This window comes from Silene latifolia, chromosome Y (assembly GCF_048544455.1).
Source record: "Silene latifolia isolate original U9 population chromosome Y, ASM4854445v1, whole genome shotgun sequence".
In the NCBI taxonomy this organism is placed as follows: domain Eukaryota; kingdom Viridiplantae; phylum Streptophyta; class Magnoliopsida; order Caryophyllales; family Caryophyllaceae; genus Silene; species Silene latifolia.
Genome location: NC_133538.1, coordinates 181,970,789 through 181,984,887, shown reverse-complemented (window position 1 = coordinate 181,984,887; position 14,099 = coordinate 181,970,789). Strand labels below are relative to the sequence as shown.

Sequence of the window (14,099 nt, the reverse complement as noted above, 5' to 3'; positions counted from 1 at the left end):
AATGAAATTAAGCCTTGAGAAATCTCTTAGCCAAATCAAACTTGTGTTAAGCTTTAGTTTGGTCCCAGGCCTGATAATTCTCTTGTGCATTGCTGTAGAGAATTGATCAAAGTCTGTTGGCAATGTTAAATTAATTTTGTGCCTTTCTGTGAATTAATCTGGCATTGTTGTTCAAGGTTGAGTCTTTAATCATGTGTTCATCCGTGGATTTGAGTCTTAAAATTTATCAATTTATTGTCTTAAGTATCCTGTGATTATTCTATCACTACTACAAGTTTAGGCTAAGAGGACGCCCCTTAGAGGACGGTTGGGAACAGAACCGTCTTACATCAACCAATTAGTTTTGGCGCTTTTGTGATCACATGAATAGCACGGTTAATAAAAACAGCTGTCCTCTTTGTAAAAGCAATAAGGACGGTTGGTCAATGCGACCGTCATCTTAATTATATCCAAGACGGTTAAGTCATTGAACTGTCATCCTTAATTTTTATCAAAATTGAAGTCGTCAACTTCTGTTTCATTTGTTATGAGACGAGCAAGGCAAGCAACCTTAGTTTCATTTGTTCAACTCAAACAAATGCAACCTTCTTCTCTTCATTTCCCAAACCTGGCGAACACCTGTCTTATCCATGCAAACACTACCCTGCCCAATGCGAGCACCGACGACCTGTACTCCATGCGACCACCAGCGCCGACGGCGACTGCTATCCCACACGAACAACAACCGGCGAAATTGGTAAGAATCCTAATTTTCAACTTCAAATCGTTTGTTAATAATTTTCCCGGATCTTTCATTTATAGGGTTTATTATGCAATGTTTATGTTCGTTGATTTGTTTAAATATCTTAATTGAAGTTATGTGATTGAGTTGGCTTTGCAATTTTGGTTGATTGAAAATGAATTATTTGTTGATAAGGTAATTTGGCTTTGCGATTATACTCTAAGAGCCCAGTTATGTCTTTTTTTGTAGCATTAGAAATGAGATCTATTGTTGGAATGGGCTAGATACAAAGTTTAATTGAACAATGGTGAAATATATTCAGCTCCGGCAGTCATGGGAGTGGTGAATTGACCACTCCCAGGCGTTGAATTGTGTTATCTTCGTGTTGATTCACCTCCCTAGGAGGATAGGATCTCCGCTTGTTACTGTTTTTTCAAGATTAAATCAGGTTGTTTGTTGCCTGTTGGTGTAAACATTAACCTGATAACCATTCAAGCTTGGAAAGAACTGGCTGATTTTTTTTTTCCGAGGGTTTACAATATTCTATTAATTCACCCCTCCCGTTTCTTCCCCTTCCCCTCGGATGTGTATCCTTATAGAAACCAAGATATTATTCAGCTGGGTTAGCGCTGTTGGGAAGTTCGGTCATTCGGGTAGGATACTGATAGCTGGTGAAGGCAAGATTTGGAGATTTGTTTTCACGGTGGGATATCTAGTTGGCTAGTTGACGTGTGACGTATTTTAGTCGGTTTAAAGGGAGCCACAATGTCATGTTTCTGCTTACGGGATTGCCCTAGTTGGTGTAGATACTAAGCTTCCAAATTGCTGAATGCTGATCATGCCACTCTACATCTGAATCTGTGTTACTCAGACTCGGCAGAGAAGTGTCGTATCCGACGCGTATCGGAGTGTCGGACACGTGATTCTAAAATTGAAGTGACACGGGGATACGGTCAAATAAGTGTCTTGACTATTTTAAAGACACCGATACGACACGTCATTCTTTATTTTTTCTATAAATATATTATAATAATATATAAATATATATATAATGTTGAGAAATAACAAAAAAATATAGTCTGTACAATAAATCTAGTAAAAGAGTAAAGGTGAGGAAAGATAAAACATATTAAAATATTACAATTAATGATAACAGCTGTCATTCAATAACTTTCCACACTTACTTTTTTTTAAAAATGAAACCCTACCATATCCTATTTGCCTTTCATCTGCCGCAATACCCAAAAGTTCCTCCATCTCTCTCTCTCTCTCTTTTTTCCCGCTACTCCTCACACCCAATCAATCAATCAATCATCACTGTGCAAAGAGTCGAGAGTCGTGTCGAACTCTGAAGTATCCCAGGCGTGTCAGGTGTCGTATTAGGTGTCGTGTCGTGTCGACACTCGACACTCCACCTACCTAAGGTGTCGGAGCTACACAGATCTGAATAACATTCTGCTTGATGCAATGAAAACCTCTGACCTGTCTATATGATTGTGTTTCATTGCTTTGTCAGCTATTCTGTACTAAACTCCCTTGCATCTAGGACACCCGTTTCTCGTGTCGTTATAATGTGATGCTCTGGTAGAGAAGTTTTGAGGTTTACAAGTGCCAAAAACTTTGGCTGTTCTGCTAATGGAAGTGAAATGTTGAACATAATGCTTGCTTGATGAAGTCGTATCTGCAACTGCTAATGATGTTGCATTCTGGTGGGCTGTGGGCCTGTGGCTCGGTTCCGGTAGCTGTGTATCGTGTATATGTCGACTGTAGATATTTAGGACCAGTCCATTTACAGAATCCTAAATTTGTTCATCACTCGTCAGCTTACCCTTAAAAGCAGTTCTACACTTCTACGCGTTGTCACAACCGATAGCACTCCATTTACGGAATCCTAAATTCTTCAAACCGATAGTACTAGCATGCTCATTCTCAGGGGTTTTCCTGCCTATTGAATGCAATCATAATTGCATTTAGGGTATGTTCATTTGAGGTTAAGAATTGAAATGCATTCCCCACATTTTATTTTCTCCAATATCCGCTGCTAACTATTTGAGGCTATAACTCTTGTAGTCAGTCGAATGCTTGAGTCTAAGTAACATTGCTTAATTCAACTATATAGTTAACCAGAATGGGTTTGAATAATGCCGATATAATGCAGAAACATCATACCGATTAACTGCTGGGACATCACATGCTCAAGTCCTAGGTTTCCTACGAGGATGGATGCAAATGTAGTCCAGAATGACAATTTTCCTGTAATTGTCATATGACAACTAAAGTAGCTGAACCATAAAACCTCTTCTTTGCCCTATTTCTGCCTTTATTTTATGTGTAAACTCCTCATATCTTTGTTTATGTCCTATCCTTCTCTTCTGAAAAACTACAAGTACTTGTAGGAAAAGGTTTCTACTTCTTTCTCCATATTGCTAATTGGAGTTACTGATTGAAGTTACTGGTAATCATCGTTATATCTACCCGGTTACCCTAAGACATCGTTGAACCTGTTATCGACATATCGTAATTAATATGTTGGAATTGCTACCTCCTTCAATTTGTAAGATATGGTCTCATGATTCGTTTCCAGATCCATGATGGTTTCGTATGTAATTTCATATATGTACAAGCTATAGATATCAATTGGGGTTAGCAGACTGACCAAATCAGGTAAGATTAGAGGCCTGCTAATTTTTATTCTGGTGATTTGCTGTATGCAGTTTGATTTTGTGTTCCTTAACCATGTGGAATATATGTCGGTTTCAATCTTCTTCACGACGCCTTCAAAACCTTATAGATCGGTTGAGATGTTGAGATGTTTTGTAATTATGAAGACTTGATATTTTATGCCCATATCTCTAAAGTACAGACAACAGGGTATGTACCTTTTTTTTGCTCCATATTCTTAAGAGTATTTACCTTTTTTTTCATACTACTGTTATTCTATTAATTATATTATTCGATGCTACCTTTACTACGATATTCCGATTGTTCTATTTTATAAATGATAGTAAACATTGGATGTTGGATGCCATTAATCCAAAAGAAAGTGTAATAAATTGGTGTGATCCAGGTTAAAGTGAGCCTCGTAAATTTTTGAAGGATACAATTAATACGTAAGTTCAGCATGTATACTATTTAAGAAATTGCAGTTATTTCATAGATGTACATTTGTTTTTGTAAAATAAATATAATTGTGTTTTTTGGTTACTTTGTTTGTAGTTCATGATTAAAGCCCCCAAAGACATACTCGGTTAAGCAAATTGATGATGAGGTGCAGGACATTTCGGCAACATATGCATTGCAGTTTAAGGCGCAAGTATTTGATGACAACGTTTAAAGTATTTAGGCGGCTGAACGCGTGGGTGTTATCTAGATAGCTTAAGTAGTAATGGTGTGTGGATGGAAAAACTTGTGTTAGTTCTTGTGTTAAATTTGATTCCGTTTTGTTTGGTTGGATTTAGAGTATCAATGTAAGATTTGCTGGATTTTCTGAAATGTAGCAGGATTTATTTAAGCTATTCGACTATTGTCGTATAGGCTATGAATGAAAAAAAAAAATTATTTCAAAAATCCAGCTGTCAAACAGCGTGTATTTGTGCCAAAAAAAAATGGGCGGACTATATTCATAAATTCGCGCTAGATTGATTTTTGAAAAAAAAATGTATAGAAGACGGTTTATTGAGAAAGTGTGGTGAATTTTGTGCAAAATTTATTCGCGCCATGTGACCAAAACAAGACGGTTGAGACACAAGACCGTCCTCTTTGTAAAAGCAAAGAAGACGGTTCAAAACCACAACCGTCCTCTTTTGAAAAGCAAAAGAAGACGGTTTGACTTTACGGCAACCGTCCTCTTAGGCAACGAGGACGGGTGAAATAAGGACACAATGCAGGGAATGCATTTCAATTCTTAACCTCAAATGAACATACCCTAACACAAACAATTTCAAAATACGAAAATATATTGTACAGCAAAAGAACATAATACAACTATGGTTTCATATAGCACTACCCGGACCACAATTATAAGATTGGATAATTTCAATAGTTGATTAACGCAACAAAAAAGGAGAGGTTTTCGAGTAGTCTACTGCATATAAAGCACATCTAGCATTTGAAGTCCCAAAAAAATGGAATGAGAGGAAGTACTTACTATTGTTTAACATTGTTATACGAAAATCATACTCAGAGCATTGCCTCCCTTTCTTCTTGAAGCTCTTTCTCCATTCAAAATTTCAAACAGAACGAACTTGGAATAATAAGAGTGCTTATCCTGTGCTTGCCAATACTTGGGGACATGGATGCACTGAAATAGCCAATCGAACTATCAATGACGTAAATCCATAGTTATTCTTGTCCACTAATTTAAGCATAGCCAAGCACAATACAAGAAATCGAGGCCATATATATGCCTGTTTTTGTTTTCTTTTGTCAGTAATTGGGCACAACTACAAAAACTAAGTTTCCATATCCATGATTAAGTTTCCTCGTGTAAATCATATAATCAAACCGCATACTATATACCACAATAGAAGAAAACCAAAAAATTAACATGTTCAGGTAAACTCACTTTGAATAAAAGTTGTCATCTTGAGCCTGATGCTTTCTTATCATCAGCAAATGAGTCAATGCGACTTATTGCCCTATACAAAAGTAATTGCATCATTGCATCAAGCATTACACTCATTACTTGTAGAAAAAATATGTTCATTAGAAACATTTGTGGTATATGTTCTCTAAAATGCTTTTTCACTTACATTCGTCTGGACAAAAAAAGCATATAACTTTATTCAAATAAATTAATAAAATGCCTCAACTGATGAAAATGCAAGAAAAATACATCATCAAAATTTATAAGACAACTTCACACAAAATACATAAGTAATTATATTTAGATTCTAGTTTTTTGAGAATAAAACTCTACTAACAAATAATAATAAGTTTCAATACAAAATTTAAGTATAGAAATAAAAGATACTCCGTATCTAATTGAATAACATTTGAGAAGTCGAAGAAATTTAATCGATCAATCAAATTTTAAGGTTAGTTCGATTTGAAGAAAAATTTTAATTTAATTTATATAGATTGTTGTATATTATTTATTTTTATTCTATAAATCAACAACAAAATAACTTCAAACTCACCTCCTGAAGGAGAAAAACTAGTGGCGGCACCAGAATCGCGATGGACGACATGATGAAATTATTGCAGAAGAGTTGATTTTAACAGAGGAGAGGAACTCGTGAAACGAGAGACATAAATAGATAATTGGAAATGTGGACTGATTTTTCACAATTGAGTCCAAACATTGCTTTTTTCTCAGCACTTTTAAGGAGATAAGTTTAAAGTAAGGGGAAAAGTGTCCCTAAATAGGACGGGAAAAGCTTAAAAGTTGGATTAGGCAGTCCCGCTACACGGACCGACTTATTACAACCCTAAACCATTTCCCATATGATGGAAAATGGGTTAATATAGGGTGAATATTCTCCCTAAATTATTCAAATGACGGCTAAACAAAACGACATCATGAAGGGGTAGAGTGAACCCTATCGAGGGGACGTGTGAAACTAGAACTAATCTGATGTACCTAAAGAACTTTTTAGTGCACATACAACTTCTTATCATGCACCTAAAGATAAAAAGACACATCATAAAGGGATTAGAGTGAACCCTATCGAGGGGATGTGTAAAACTAGAAATAATCTAATGTAACTAAAGAAATTTATAATGCACATAAAAATTCTTATCATGCACCTACAGATAAAAAGACACATGATAAAGGGGTTAGAGTGAATCTTATCGAGAGGATGTGCGAAATTAGAACTAATCTGATGTAACTAAAGAGCTTTTTAATGCACATCCAACTTCCTATCAAGCACCAAAAGACAAAAACACACATGATAAAGGGGTTAGAGTGAACCCTATTGAGGGGATGTGCGAAACTAGAACTAATCGGATGTAACTAAAGAAAGTTTTAATGCACATACAACTTCTTATCATGCACCAAAAGACGAAAAGACACCCTTAAGAGGGAGATGAACCCTTTTGAGGAGACGAATTCAAAGTAGGGGAAGGGACCAACTTTCATGAACATCGATGCACCCTCCTCCCCCATCAATATTTAGAACAATCTCCACTCAAAGAGAAGGAAAATTAATGTAAAAAAATCAATCATACAAATAATATAATGCATCAAATTCATAGAAAATACAATGATAGGCATCTACTAAAACAATTACACCCCCAAAAACACAAATCAACTCAACGTTTATATAAAAATCAAACCCTTGGCATATCATTTAGAGGGACACCGTTTTAATGAAAAACATCCACCAAATCAAAATAAGCAACCTTACAATTTATACTCAAACAAACAAATAGAGAGCAGCAAAACTCGAAAACACCAACAAAACAAACACAAATTCATGCCACTTTCTACGCATAAAAAGTACAATCTTTTAGGAACACCACAATCATGATAACCAGCACCCGGAAAAGCAACCACGAAATCGACAAAAATTCAACAACGTACATTCAAAATTAAGCAAAAACACAAAATGGGCGCCTCTACTCAATTTGTCAGATAACAAATATCTTTTGGTTAGACCACTGTTTTTCCTCTAATGAACTTAATTCAAGTAGAATGACATCAATTCAAGATCAGTAGAAAGTGTCAACTCTACTCTAGAATCATCTGATTGCAATCTTCACTAATACCAGATCCGCCTCATTTATATTGTTCCATTTGATAAAAGTGGTAAAAATAGCGAGAAATACTTGCAACATGAATCAAACTAACATTTTAAAGCAACGAAAATGAACGAAATAAGTACAAAACAGGAATACAACCCTAATCAACTAATTTGAATCATAAAAATCATAAAAACTGAGGAATAAAAAAGAAATTGGGGGAATTGAGGAATTACCTAAATCGTAATCTGCTCGAAATCAGAAAAATCAATGATGAAATCAACGAGAGCGAAGAAGGAAGCAATATTGAAGTTGGATTACGAAGTATTTTGGTCGAAATCACAGTAAAAGCGCTCGAAATCAACTAGAATGAAGAAGGATGCATGAATAGAAGTATCGCAGAAGAGAGGGTGTGATGACAGAGGAGAGAGGAGTCGAAGAAAAAGTGAAAAAGGGTAAAACGCGTGATAATGATAGAAAAATAGAGGGTGAGACGGGTTGGATTATTCTCAAAATAATGTTTAATCTCAGCCCTTCGAGAAGTTTAAAGTATGTTAATCTATATATATATATTATAAGTGGTAGGGTAGGGTGCGTAGTACCGCTCAGATTGCGGCCAATCTTCCTAACCGCGCGCGGGCCGGGCCGGGCTTAGAGCGCGTGAAACTCATCACTACCTCGTAAGGGCGTTGAGACCATAGCATGTTAAACGAAAGCCCGCTTTCTCTCTAGTGTTATCACACAGCTGCCCGCCTAGAAGAGCCACTCGCTCTGTAATGTTGTCACACAAGATAAGCACGCCGCCCGCTTTGGCGGGCGGCGAATCGAAGTTCTCTTCCGGTCAACCGCCCACCCGATCAAGTGCAAGAAACACGGTAGAATTACGCAATGCACACGCTTTGGTGTGCTTCCCGCCCGCGAGGAAAGAAAGAAGAGCGACAAGGTTCGATTTGACTGTTTGCGTATGGAAGCAGATTACCCCAAAAATCCCGGGAACAATGAAAAAAATAGATATCTCGGTATCGAAAACTATAGGACGCTGTATTGGCGAGATCCAACGGTAACACCTGCCTAAAAGAAAAACCGCCCGGAAGTCCGAGGACCTTTAGTTCTGTACCCTACCCCCGAACCAGCAACCTTCGCGCCAAGAAAGACCGCCCTTGTCCCTTTCTCTTGTATTATTACAACCTTCTTCTTTTCTTTGTTTCAAAAGAGTCTAAGGCAAAGAAGAAGTGGTTCGTATGCCTACTTTACCTACTTGACGAAAGGGAACGAACTTTGTTTCATTTCCGGGGGTTATGGATTGGATTCAGTCAGCGTCACGTCATAATAAAAAGGAAGGAGTGACGGTTATCGGCGAACGCTTTCAAAGGCGACCCTCTCGAGGTTCCGGCTGTTTCCTAGATTGAAGTAGCCTTTCGTCGCCTTACCAAAGGAAAGAAGTCACTATCAAAGAACTCACACGACTGAAGTACAAAAGGTGCGCTCCACCCGATGACTAAGAAATAGGTTTGCGCTTGAATTGAAGTGATGAGGTCGCAAAGAAAAGAGGAAAGTAGGGCTCCTATTTACTAAAGGTTGGTTCTTCGGTTTCCTTTAGAATTAAAGTAGCTTACGCTACCTTACTACTTAACTTTGTTTTATTCAAAGGGCGAACAACCCCCCCAACTAGTCGTATGGGGTGGGGTGCTTGTGGTAAGCTGCCTTGGATATCAAGAATTCCTAAAAAAAAAGACAAAGTCCGGTATTTGACGAAGATCTTTCTTCCTATCAATAGATAGGAATGAGTGTTCGATATAGGGGATAGGATCTATCTGCTCTTTTTCTTTCTATTTTTTTTTATTCCGGCTCGGCCCGGGAAAGCGCTGGCAACAACAGAAAGGAAGGGGTCCATGTAGCTGCTGCGTCCGCTCCCTTCTTAGTTAATAGAGCAGCAGGTTCGGCATCTACTACAAAAGATAGAATCCACTTCAGATAACCACGCCTCTTCTAGGCAGCGTGTGGAATGCGTGAAGGGTGAAGAGGAGCGGACCTTTTTGGATATATAATCCAAGTCGAGAGTGGAGTTACGGGAACAACCGTCTGATGGAAAACTACTTTCACGTTCGGTTCAGAGAGCACTTTTTTCATTGAGAATCCCCTTTTGTATAAGGTTCCCTTTCGTGTGAATTACCTAGCGGCGAATTTCAAACTTTTTTGGCCCTATCTATTCCATCTCTCGAGCCCCGAAGAAGACCCCCCTCCCCTTCGGACTCAATATCTTTTTTGACTCTATATATGTGGGCTTTGATATCTATGAGGGTTCACCCACCCCGATTCTGACATTCTTTTCTATTGCGCCTAAAATCTCTATTTCGCTAATATTTTACGTGTTTTTATTTATGGTTCCTATGGAGCTACATTGCAACAAATTTTCTTTTCTGACATTGCTTCTATGATCTTAGAGCACCTTTGGCCGCCATGGCCCAAACAAAAGTAAAAAGGCTTCTAGCTCATAGTTCAATTGGACATGTAGGTTATATTAAATCTTTGGTTTCTCATGTGGAACCATAGAAGGAATTCAATCACTACTAATTGGTCTCTTTATTTATGCATCAATGACGATAGATGCATTCGCTATAGTTTCAGCATTACGGCAAACCCGTGTTAAATATATAGCGGATTTGGGCGCTCTAGCCAAAACGAATCCTATTTCGGCTATTACCTTCTCTATCACTATGTTCTCATACGCAGGAATACCCCCGTTAGCCGGCTTTTGTAGTAAATTCTATTTGTTCTTCGCCGCTTTTGGTTGTGGGGCTTAGTTCCTAGCCCCAGTGGGAGTAGTGACTAGCGTTATAGGTTGTTGGGCGGCCGGAAGGTTGCCACGAGTAAGTCAATTTAGGGACCGAAGGCAGTTCTCCGTGCACCGGACACGTAGCTTACCGAATCAGTTGCGACACGGATTGGAATGCATGCTACGAAAGATAGGGTCGAGTCTGATACATCAACCGTCTATCTACTCAATATCCTTGTACGAGTCCACAATCACTACACGAGATGAACCCAGGTTTGGTTAATTTAAGTTGGCCTTAGGTGTAATAGGACTCCCGATTCTCGCACGATCGTATATCGAGGTGCTCCCGCCGGTTGTTGGAACGACCTTGAGCGGGCCAGGCCTCAATTCAGAAAGATAAAGGGCCAAAAAGTTTTTTAAAATAGGAGGTTCCAAATTCCCCATCTCATTGAGGGCGGAAAACGAATCGACATCTCGATGTAATCTGACCTTTTTTTCTATTTTAGTTGGGAAAGAACGGCGAAGTCCATCCAACATATTTTATAGAGCCAATGAAGAATAAGAAGAGAGCGAAGCGCATGCGGAACGGACACAGAAAAAAGAAGTGTGGAAGAGAAGCAGCCGAGCTCATTCCCTTCGCTTCCGGGCCCAAAGCGAGTCTTTCTGTCCAAATAAAGGATTTGGGGCTTTTCTTGCTACGCTACTTTTAATTTCTTTTTGAATATGAATAGAAAGATAGATCTATCCGTCTATCCTATCCGATTTAGATTTATATATCTAAAAAAGAAGCGATTTCATTCAACGTTTGATTCAAAGAACTGCGCTTAGCCCCCCCGCTCATGAAACGGCTTATATATATATATATATATATATATATATATATATATATATATATATATATAGAGAGAGAGAGAGAGAGAGAGAGAGAGAGAGAGAGAGTCGGGATCCGGTGAGAACTCCTAAATATTTGAGGATTGAGGATTAGTGAATACAATATCACATGTTCTTCAATACAATATCACGAAAAATTTGACCTTTGCCAAAAAAAAAAAAATTTTTTTTGAAAAAAAAAAATTATAATTTTTTTTTTTGCACAGGTGTTTTTTTTATGTGATATTTTATCGAATAACCTGTGATATTGTATTGAACAACCTGTGATATTGTAACGAAATCCTCAATCCTCAAAAATATAGTATATCCTCCCATGATCTCATTCCTATATATATATATATATATATATATATAGATTATTGACCAAATAATTTTTAGCGCACAAGTTTTAAATGTTACTTCCTCAGTCTTAATCATTTGCTTACCTCTAACTAAAATACCCCTAACAAAAAATAAAAAAGGTAAATAAAGGAGTGAGACTTAAGAAGTACTAGTTTTAAACCCGTGCAAATTGCACGGGTATGTTATTTCAAATTTTGTTCTAAAATATAAATGTTTAAGATTAGTCAAAATGATGCACTGGGCAATCCACCGAGTGGTTGTTTTAATACGATACGTCATCTTGTCAGCTAAATTTGAACTTCTTTTTTCTCTTGCTATTCAGACAAAAAAATTGTCTTATATATCAAGCAAAATTATTCGGATGAAAATTAAAATAACTTAAATTCGTAAAAAGTGCAATGGTCTTAATAGTTGCGGACCATGCAAATCGATGAACATGTTTTCCATTTAGTGAAACTTGTGCGTGTTTGAAGAACCCGTGCTATTGCACAATTAAAATTTTGACCTGGAAAAGTTTAAAATGAATTTGACCCATGCACATTAAAAATGGAAATTTTGACCTATTTTTATAGTACCATTTTGTTAAACTTCTTGTATAAAACAAAAACATAAAAATTTGTCTTAATTATATAATTATATAACTTTTTTATCATTTAACTATAAAAAAATTATTTCTATATATGCTTTAATATAAATACGATAAGTGATGAATATTATTATTATTAAATATGATTTGATTTTTAAAAAATATGTTTTTTCGGCTTAAAACATAGCAATATAAAATATGTTAGAATTTTTATTGGTCCTTATTCTAACCCTCATCATACTTGTATTTTGATCCAACCTGTATAACCCGACTCGTTTAACAAATCTTATCACAATAGTCCCTCAATTATTCTCCCTTAATACAGATGTATCCGTCTTAAAATTAAAATAAGTCAATTATCATTCTCATGTGCACATAAGACAAATCTGTTACTTTTCATTATAATTTTCCATTTATATTACTGAATCTTATACTTAAAACGAATATATCCATCTTAAATAAAAATTGGTGCTCATTTATATGTTTAATTGGCTCATGATCTCCCACATTACATATCTAACCCGGCCCATATAAAATACTGTATAAATTAGTCTCTTTCATTAAACCCTACTTTTAGCCTACTTTCCCTTACTCCTCATGCTCAATTTTAATCAAAACCCAGTATCCTTGATCCTCTATCTCATTTCAATTTCAATCTCATCATTTTCATTAAAAAGTCCGACAATCAAAATCCATCCTATCTAGTCTTATATATTTCTCATTCATGTCGAAATTGAAGATCTACGTGCCAAAAAATTGAAGATTTTACGAATTATTTTTGCATGTTTGCTCTTTAACATTGTACTAATTGATCTTTGATAACTACATTAGTCATCGCTGATATTGTGCGTATCCTTATAATAATAATAATATTAGTCATCGCTGATATTGATATTTGATAACTATATTTGTAAATATTGTTCGTATAATAATAATAATAATAATAATAATAATAATAATAATAATAATAATAATAATAATAATAATAATAATAATAATAATAATAATAATATACATTTATAATTTTTATGTTCAGTCAATATTTGTTTTCTATTTTCATCCTTTTAGTAATATTTTTTTTTTGATAGTAATAGGGAATTATAAATATTAATTGATTGAGTTGATTATGAGAAAATATATGTTTACCAAATTAAAATGCTTTAAGGAACGTGGGCACTTGCATTTGCAAAACGAAAAATAAAAAAAGTTGACTTTTCAACCTTCCTACTTTTATGATGTGCTTGCCAAGTAGGATGTGTGGTTGTTCTTTTAATAAGTAGGATTATTATCTTTTAACAACATGTTAAGATTATAGAGGGGGCGAGAATGCATAAGGAAATGTTATTATTGATGATGACTTACATGATTATGGTGAGGGTATTTATAATACCTCTCATCGTAATGGAACCCCTAATTTGGCTAATCTTAATGGTAGCCGGCCCTAATGGGCCTGATTCCTAATACCCTCCCGCAATCGTAAAGGCAGTAAATAGTACGAACTTTAAGATTGGAGAAATACAAAGAAAAATATAAAAAGAAATCGTCGTCTATTCGTCATCTTCATTAAAGATCTCCATCTCCGCAAGGTTGGTAAACGAGTATAAGACTCGCTAGAAAATTTCTTCGAACAAGAACGTTAATTTTTTCGGACTTGTTGAAAATGAGTTAATCTGCAGGAACCCTAATCGAACCTGACAAATATCAATAAAACGGAAAATTATCCGCTAATTTCAAGATTTGGAGAACGTTGAGCTTTTCGAACTCCAAATAAATCAATTTAGGTACCACCTTGAATAGCAGTAAGAGGATTATACATCTGATGTACTACCTCCAATTCTATAGTTTTTGAGCATTATAAAAAAAGTTTTTGAGTTTTGTTTTAAAATTTCTGAGTTTCACTATGAAGTTTCTGAGTTTATTCACTTGAACATTCAGCTCTAAAAAATTACAATAAAACTCAAAAACATTATATATAAGTTTAATTAAATTTGAGTTTTGACGGAAAAAATATTAAAATTTAACTTATAAACTTTATTATGCTCAAAAAAATACACATATGCTCAAAAACAAATAAAGTTTTAGGTAATAAGCTCAAAAAA

General features: G+C 35.9%; 1 long non-coding RNA gene across 2 annotated transcripts; it reads left to right on the top strand.

The window, feature by feature from the left end:
- The first annotated feature begins 445 nt into the window (after window positions 1-445).
- On the top strand, window positions 446-4,288 carry LOC141627357 (uncharacterized). 2 transcript variants are annotated; one of them, XR_012536925.1, is made up of 4 exons: window positions 446-736; window positions 3,436-3,592; window positions 3,727-3,831; window positions 3,938-4,288. It is a non-coding gene; the product is annotated as an uncharacterized LOC141627357 (long non-coding RNA). The 2 variants fall into 2 exon arrangements; XR_012536924.1 differs by having other exon boundaries at window positions 449-736; window positions 3,789-3,831.
- Window positions 4,289-14,099: the final 9,811 nt, after the last annotated feature.